Source organism: Halichoerus grypus, chromosome 7, assembly GCF_964656455.1.
Source record: "Halichoerus grypus chromosome 7, mHalGry1.hap1.1, whole genome shotgun sequence".
In the NCBI taxonomy this organism is placed as follows: Eukaryota; Metazoa; Chordata; class Mammalia; order Carnivora; family Phocidae; genus Halichoerus; species Halichoerus grypus.
The window spans coordinates 4620488-4627409 of record NC_135718.1 but is presented as its reverse complement, the minus strand read 5'-3'; positions in this window follow the sequence as shown (position 1 = coordinate 4627409).

The window sequence follows — 6922 nt, the reverse complement described above, 5'->3', positions numbered from 1 at the left end:
AGGTCTTTAACAGACATTCCCAAGGCACTAGCTCCTACGGGACTGAAACGGGCTCAGTCTTCTCTCTCCTCAGCTCCTTGCCCGCCTCATCCTCCCCCCGCTCCGTGGCCCCGGCCCATCCCCCTCCCAGCAGCTCACGACCAAGGGCAGAGGAGGGAGGTCAGCTCTGGGAGCTTTAGTCAGGGGTCAGGAGAGGGCCTGGGCCTGTGGCCGTGGCAGCTGATGGCCCCAGACTGGTTCAGCCCCGAAGACTCCTGGCTTACCCAAAACCAGCTCTGCTGTTTTGTGAGGAAATCTGTTTTCCAAAGTAACGTTCGGTTTTCATTTTCCTGAGGAAGGTGCCAGGTTTCTGTAGGAGGAAACACTCTGATCGGGTATAGTTAGTGCGTGTGTTCGACCCACGTGCTCTGAGCCTGTCCTTGGGTGGGACCTGGGATGCCATGGGGAGGAGGCCTGGCCGTGGCCACCAGGAGAGCAGGTGCATTTCTTGTGGGTCTTGGGGCTCCTCACTCCCAAGGGGAGCCTCTGGGGACCAAAGGGACACTTGGCAGTCACATGTGCGATTGAGACCCAAGAGCTTCTTCTGTTTGAAACAATGATTACGGGCATCTCAGGAACCGCAAAATACACTGCCGCTGATGAAACTTGATGGTTGATTTGGCTAATAGCTTGGTTTTTTTAAAACCCTGGTTTACTAGTATTTTCTCAAAACCCACTCTCAACCTTATTGACAATCTGGGCCATATGGGTTTCCACCGTTTTTCTTTCAAATTTTTTTTTTTTTATTTTATGTATTTATTTGACAGAGAGAGACACAGCGAGAGAGGGAACACAAGCAGGGAGAGTGGGAGAGAGAGAAGCAGGCTTCCCGCGGAGCAGGGAGCCCGATGCGGGGCTCGATCCCAGGACCCTGGGACCATGACCGGAGCCGAAAGCAGACCCTTAACCAACTGAGCCACCCAGGCACCCCTCTTTCAAATTTCGTATGGATGCAAGATCATAACTTTGGCTCCAGATTGCATCACATATATGTGCTTCATAAAATATCACAAGATTCACAGGCCGGTGTGATTAAATTTTCTTACGAGAACATAACCCAGGGGCACCTGGGTGGCTCAGTTGGTTAAACCTCTGACTCTTGGTTTGGCTCAGGTCACGATCTCAGGGTCGTGAGGTCGAGACCCTTGTGGGGCTCCAAGCTCAGAGGGGCGTCTGCTTCAGATTCTCTCCCTCTCCTTCTGCCCTGCTCGTGTGCTCTCTCTCTCTCTCTCTCTCTCTCAAATAAATAAATAAATAAATAAATAAATAAATAAATAAAATCTTAAAATAAAAAGATATTTAAAAAAATGTAACCCATTGTTTGTTTAAGTGGGTCTTGTGGAAGATTCCTTTTTTTTCCGGGTGGGGAAACCTGACAGGTAGGGCCTCAGGACGCTGTTCACTTTCGAACTCCAGGAATGTTTTATGTCCACTGTTTTGTATTATTTGTCACGGTCCAACACTGTCTAACTGGATTTGGAACTTAGCAAGGCTTAATTACAATTTCCCTTCTAACCGGTGTAGATGTGTAGCTCTCACTGCCAGAGTACGGTGCTTACAAATCTATGCTGCTGTATGCAGAGCTAAAAGATTTGTGTTAATTACACTGTGTAAGTTTTAATTAATCTACATTTTTTTCTAAGAATGGTGTTTGTTTTTTTTTAATTAAAGAAAGCCAGTAACCACCTCACATTCTTTAGCCTTACATTCTTTTATTTTAGAGGCAATTCACACTCCTGTTGGCACCCTCTCCCAGTGTACCTGTGGCCATGGGACGTCTCTAGGTCTTTGGTTGGTAAACCATCAATGAACCCATCACTGATGGCCTCGGCTTGGCTTTAGGGCAGGGAGGTGTTTCCTTTCTCCAGCAGCCAGCTACCAGCCCCGGAGCTGGCCCAAGCGGCAACTTGTCCACCTGCAAGTCGTTAAAAAAAAATATATATATATATTCTGCAAATAATGTGTCAGGCATCTGCTAAACTCTACATGGGTCATCTCATTTTATCTTTACAAAAACTCTGCAGGAAGGCTTTTATAGAGAGGATCGCAATCATAAATATCCTACTTCACTGGTGGTTATCCAGCTAAGAGTTAATGAACAAGTCCACCTTAACAAAAAAAAATCAGAGCTGTGCGTGCATCTGATGAAGAAATAAAATAGTTTTACAAGGTTTAAAAGCCCCCTTCCCACTTCCAAGCAACCCTGTCCATCCCTCCTCTTTCCCAAAACTCCTTCCCCGGAGGTCCTGACTTTCGTGTTGCACTGATGAATTCTGTGTCAGTTCCTCTCCTTGGGGCCTCATTTTCAGCACTGTCTTTCTGTTGTGAAGGTGAGAAGGCAGGCCCACTGCACACTCACAACCTTACACACACCCACCCTCTTCTTCCACGTCCACCGAAGTTTTGGTTGGAGAGATGCACACTGCTATAGCTACAGAATTGCTGCTCAACGCTCAGCCACGTAGTAAGGGTTGGCTACCCTTTATTTCATTGCACAATGTTTGGTTTTGCTTTTCCAGGAGTCAATTTTCTTTGCTGAGTTTTGTGCATTGATCATGAAGTCATCTGTGGCCATCCTCAAGATCTCTGTGTGCCTCCCATGGTCTCAGAGTTTCACCTGCTTGAGGAAAACTGCTCCCAGAGCTCCTGACCTGGGTCTGCACCATCTGCTCCTAGACCCTATATTCCAGAAATGTTCTCTTCTTCTTTTCTAACTCTTAGGCACACCCGCTGGTCATCTCCTAAGAAGAGGTACGTGGGAAGGATGTTTCCTAAGAACTCGTGTGTCTGAAAATGTCACTATTCTACCTTATACTTCCTTCATCCCTAGGTAGGAAAGACTTTCCCTTCAGACCTTTGGAGGCTTCAGTCTACTGTCTTTTAGCTCCTGGTTTGTCACTGATCCTGAGAGTGGACTGTTTTTCTTTTCACTTTTTCCTCTCTGGAAGTTTGCAGGATCTTCTGCTTATCCTTGGAGCTCAGAATTTCTACCATAATGTGTGTTCCTCTGGGTCTTTCTTCATCAGTTGTTTTGGGGAGGCTTGTAAGGCTCTTCCATCTAGAATTTCAGGATCTGACACTTTCTAGATTGATTTTGTCAGCTAATTTCCTGCCCTTGGCCTTCACTGTTCTCTTTGTCTGGAAACTTCTGTTATTTGGATATGTGACCTTCTAGACTGATTGTCTAATTATCTTATCCTTTCTCTCCTATTACCCATAGGTTCTTAGTCTGTCCAGGAGATGCCTTTGATTTGGTGCTCTGATCCTCAGTTGACGTTTTTTACAGCTTTCTCATAATGTTCTATCTGTCATATGTAAACTATTGTAGAAATTAACATTTCAAAGTTTAACGCTTTAAAAATAAGGTCAGGAAAAAGGATAGACAAAATTTCTGACTGTGGCAATATGTGAGGGACAGCTACCAAGGGACATCGCTCCATTCTAGATAGTTGGGAATTCACCTGCTGGAGTGTTGGAGGGCCTGGGACAGCTCACCTTGGGGGGTTCTCCCCATGCTGGGTGTTCGTGACCCAGGAAGGAAGAGGTGCTCTCTTCATCATCCCTTCCTGTCCTGCCTGGGTCACTGACAACTCAGCAGACCGCTTGTCTCTGACCGGAAGTCATAGTGGTGGCTGTCTCATGGACGCCTTGTGAGGTTGAATGAGTTAATAACACATAAAGCACGTGGCAGAGACACAAGCAAGAGTACTATTCCATTAAGAGCATTACTATTGTAATACTAGTATGGTTAGTATTGTACTAGCATTGTTCTATATTGATAGACTTGACAATATATTGCTATCACTATTGCTCTACTTGACGTAACTCTATCAGGTGTAACTGGTTGGCTGTCTCCGTGCGGACTAAACCCTCCCAGTCACTGACTCACCTGACCCTGACGCCGGCTGGGAGGCTATGGAGTCCATGGTTTCAGGCCGTGAGGAATTTAACATTTGGTCTGGGAGGCAAGAATCAGATGCCAAGGGACTGCAAAGGCTTTTTGTAGTTCAGTGGTAAAGTGGGTAGACCCTCACCGTGTTCTGGAAAGTTCCATGGGGGGTAGGCATGCTTTGGGGAGGAGGAGGCTGCTGGGGGGCAGGAACAGGTGGGAGGTGGAGTGTAGGGGGCAGGTGAGGAGGGTGGGAAGCCGGCGACTGGGAGAGGAGTACGAAGCTAGTGGTTTGCTCAGGCTACCATAATAACACACCACGGCCTGACGGCCGAAACCTCAGAAATGCATTTTCTCACAGTCTGGAGGCTGGGCATCCGTGATCGAGGTGTCAGTGGGGTTGTTTCTCCCGAGGCCTCTCTCCTTGGTTTGTAGACGGCTGCCCTGTTGCTCTGTGCTCACGTGGTCCTTCCTCTGTGAGGGCATCCCTGGTGTCTCTGAGTGTCCAGATTTCCTCTCCTTATAAGGATACTCCACATATGGCACTGGGGCCCACCCTAAAGACCTCAGTCTGCCTTAATCACCTGTCCAAAGGCCCCCCGATACAGTTACATTTGGAGCAACAGGGGGCTAGGATGTCAACATATGGATTTGGGGGACACAATTCAGTCCATGGCAGAGTCTATGTCATTACGGAGACCGTGGGGGCAGTCGGAGGTAGAGAGGAGCGGGTGGGGCTGCTGAGGGTGGGGACCTTCTGGGGTTCAGCTGGGAGACTGCAGGACAGAGGCGGCCGTGGCGGCAATGCACGGAGTCCAGCCGTCCATGAGCTCCCCGGACTGCAGAGAAGACAGGAGGCAGAGAGAGGCCTTGTAAGCAGGAAGGCAGCTCTGAGGCCTGGAGGGGAAACCCATGAGCTGGAGCCCAGCTAGCGGAGCTCCAGAGGGGAGCCTGTCTGGAGAAGGGGACCCAGAGATTGGGGACAGGAGGGAAGAAGCTTGGCTTTGAGCTTTCTCCCAGCCCTGGACTTCCTCAGTCATTTTCCTTATTCTCTGTTGGCCTCTCGTCTTGCTATCTGATCCCTTCTTTTCCTTTTTCTTCAAAACCGGAAGAGGGCAAATGGCCATGGGGTGCTGCTGGGAGCCGTCTCTCTGCGTGGCCCCCTCCTCGATCCCACCTGGTCTGTGCCCCATTTGAGGCCTTGTTTTGGCTTGGCTCCCAATTTAATGTGTCAGAGCAGATCTCAGTGAGCGCCCCCAGCCGGGAGGCAGGCAGGATTACCACCTCAGAAGCCAGGCAGCCTCTCTCTGGTTCATAAAAGTCTACATTTCTTGGGCTCTGTGACCAGCTCCGACTTGCTCCTAATTGCTCGGGTAATGGGTGTAATCATCAAACCCAGGATGATGGACGAGGCCATTACGTGAGGGGCTGCCTGTCAGCAAGCTGTGGGGGGCTGCGTAACAGAGGGGGCAGGAGTCTCCTCTCCCCGAGCAGAAGCCCCTTTGTTCTGCTGCAGGAGACCTCTGAGCACCTGCGAACAGCATTCGGTCTGGACTGGGAGCCATCAGGTAGCGAGCAGCTGAAGTGGAATGACCGCGCTAGAGCCGTCTCTTCATCACTGTGATGCTTCTGCCGAGGCCCTCTCCTTTGTAAACACAGAAAGTGATTTTGTAATTTGCTCGCAGCCACGGAGTGGGGGCTGTTTACTTCTGCATTTTTACAGCGGCTAAATCACAGCCTGGGCTTTTCAGAGCTCAGCAAACCGTCATAATTAAAAACAAAAGTTATTAGTTTCAATGCCAAACAGTAAATTAATGTGAAGACTTTACTGGCTCCACAAAGAAATGTCTCTGCATCCTGGGTCCTGGAGAGACCTGAGTACCTAGGGCAGGGGTCGGGGCGGGCTCACTCAGGTGTGTCAGGTGGGGGCGGGGCTCACTCAGGGTGTCAGGTGGGGGCAGCACTCACTCAGGTGTGTCAGGTGGGGGCAGGGCTCACTCAGGGTGTCAGGTGGGGGTGGGGGCAGCACTCACTGAGGTGTGTCAGGTGGGGGCGGGGCTCACTCTGGTGTGTCAGGTGGGGGTGGGGGCAGCACTCACTCAGGTGTGTCAGGTGGGGGCAGGGTTCACTCAGGGTGTCAGGTGGGGGCGGGGCTCACTCTGGTGTGTCAGGTGGGGGTGGGGCAGCACTCACTCAGGCATGTCAGGCCGCCTCCTGCTGGGGTTTGCCAGCTGTCGCATCTGCAGGTTTCAGTGTAGGAACACCGTTGAGTGGGCTTCTTTGATTTGGCACCATCGTGCTTAGTGTCCCCCTTCAGTTTCCACAAAGTCATGGATGGAGCCAAAGCATGGAAGGAACAGAAAAATGAAAGAGTCTGGAACAAGTGAACTAAAGCCCCTCCCCTGCCCCCCACTTCCTGCTTGCATACCCTCTTCCTGATTCTCCTGTTCCTTTTCTCGTTCCTCTTCTTGCTTACCTTTCTGCGGTCACCGGTTTTTGTTGACGATCCGTGTCTCAGGATATGTGCGGTGAGTCTGCCTCCTGCTAGCTTGAACCGTGAAGGGTGCACGGCAGGTCCACAAACGGTGACTAGTAAAGAAATGAGCAAGGACATTGGGCCCCAGATCTCCAAATGACCGTGGGCCACGCACACTCGGGTGTTCTAGAACTATCCCAAACCAGCTGCAGTGGGGGAGAGGGTAGCTGTTGTTCTCTCTGGATCTCAGTTTCCATCTTTAAACCTGGAAGTGGATTTCCACTTTTTCCCCTGTATTCATAAAGTCCTTTATTCAAACGAATAAAAGGAGGGTATGTTTGGAGTGGGGTGGCGTGAATGAGGGGACAGGAAGCAGACCCCACCAGCTCAGCCTTTCCCTTGTAGCCCCGTTCCACCTCTGAGGTCCTGGGGCGGGAGTGGAAGAAGCATGTGCAAAAGCCAGCAGTCTAGAAGATTCCTAAGGTCCTTTTGTAGCTCTGCACTCCCTGGGCTTGTGA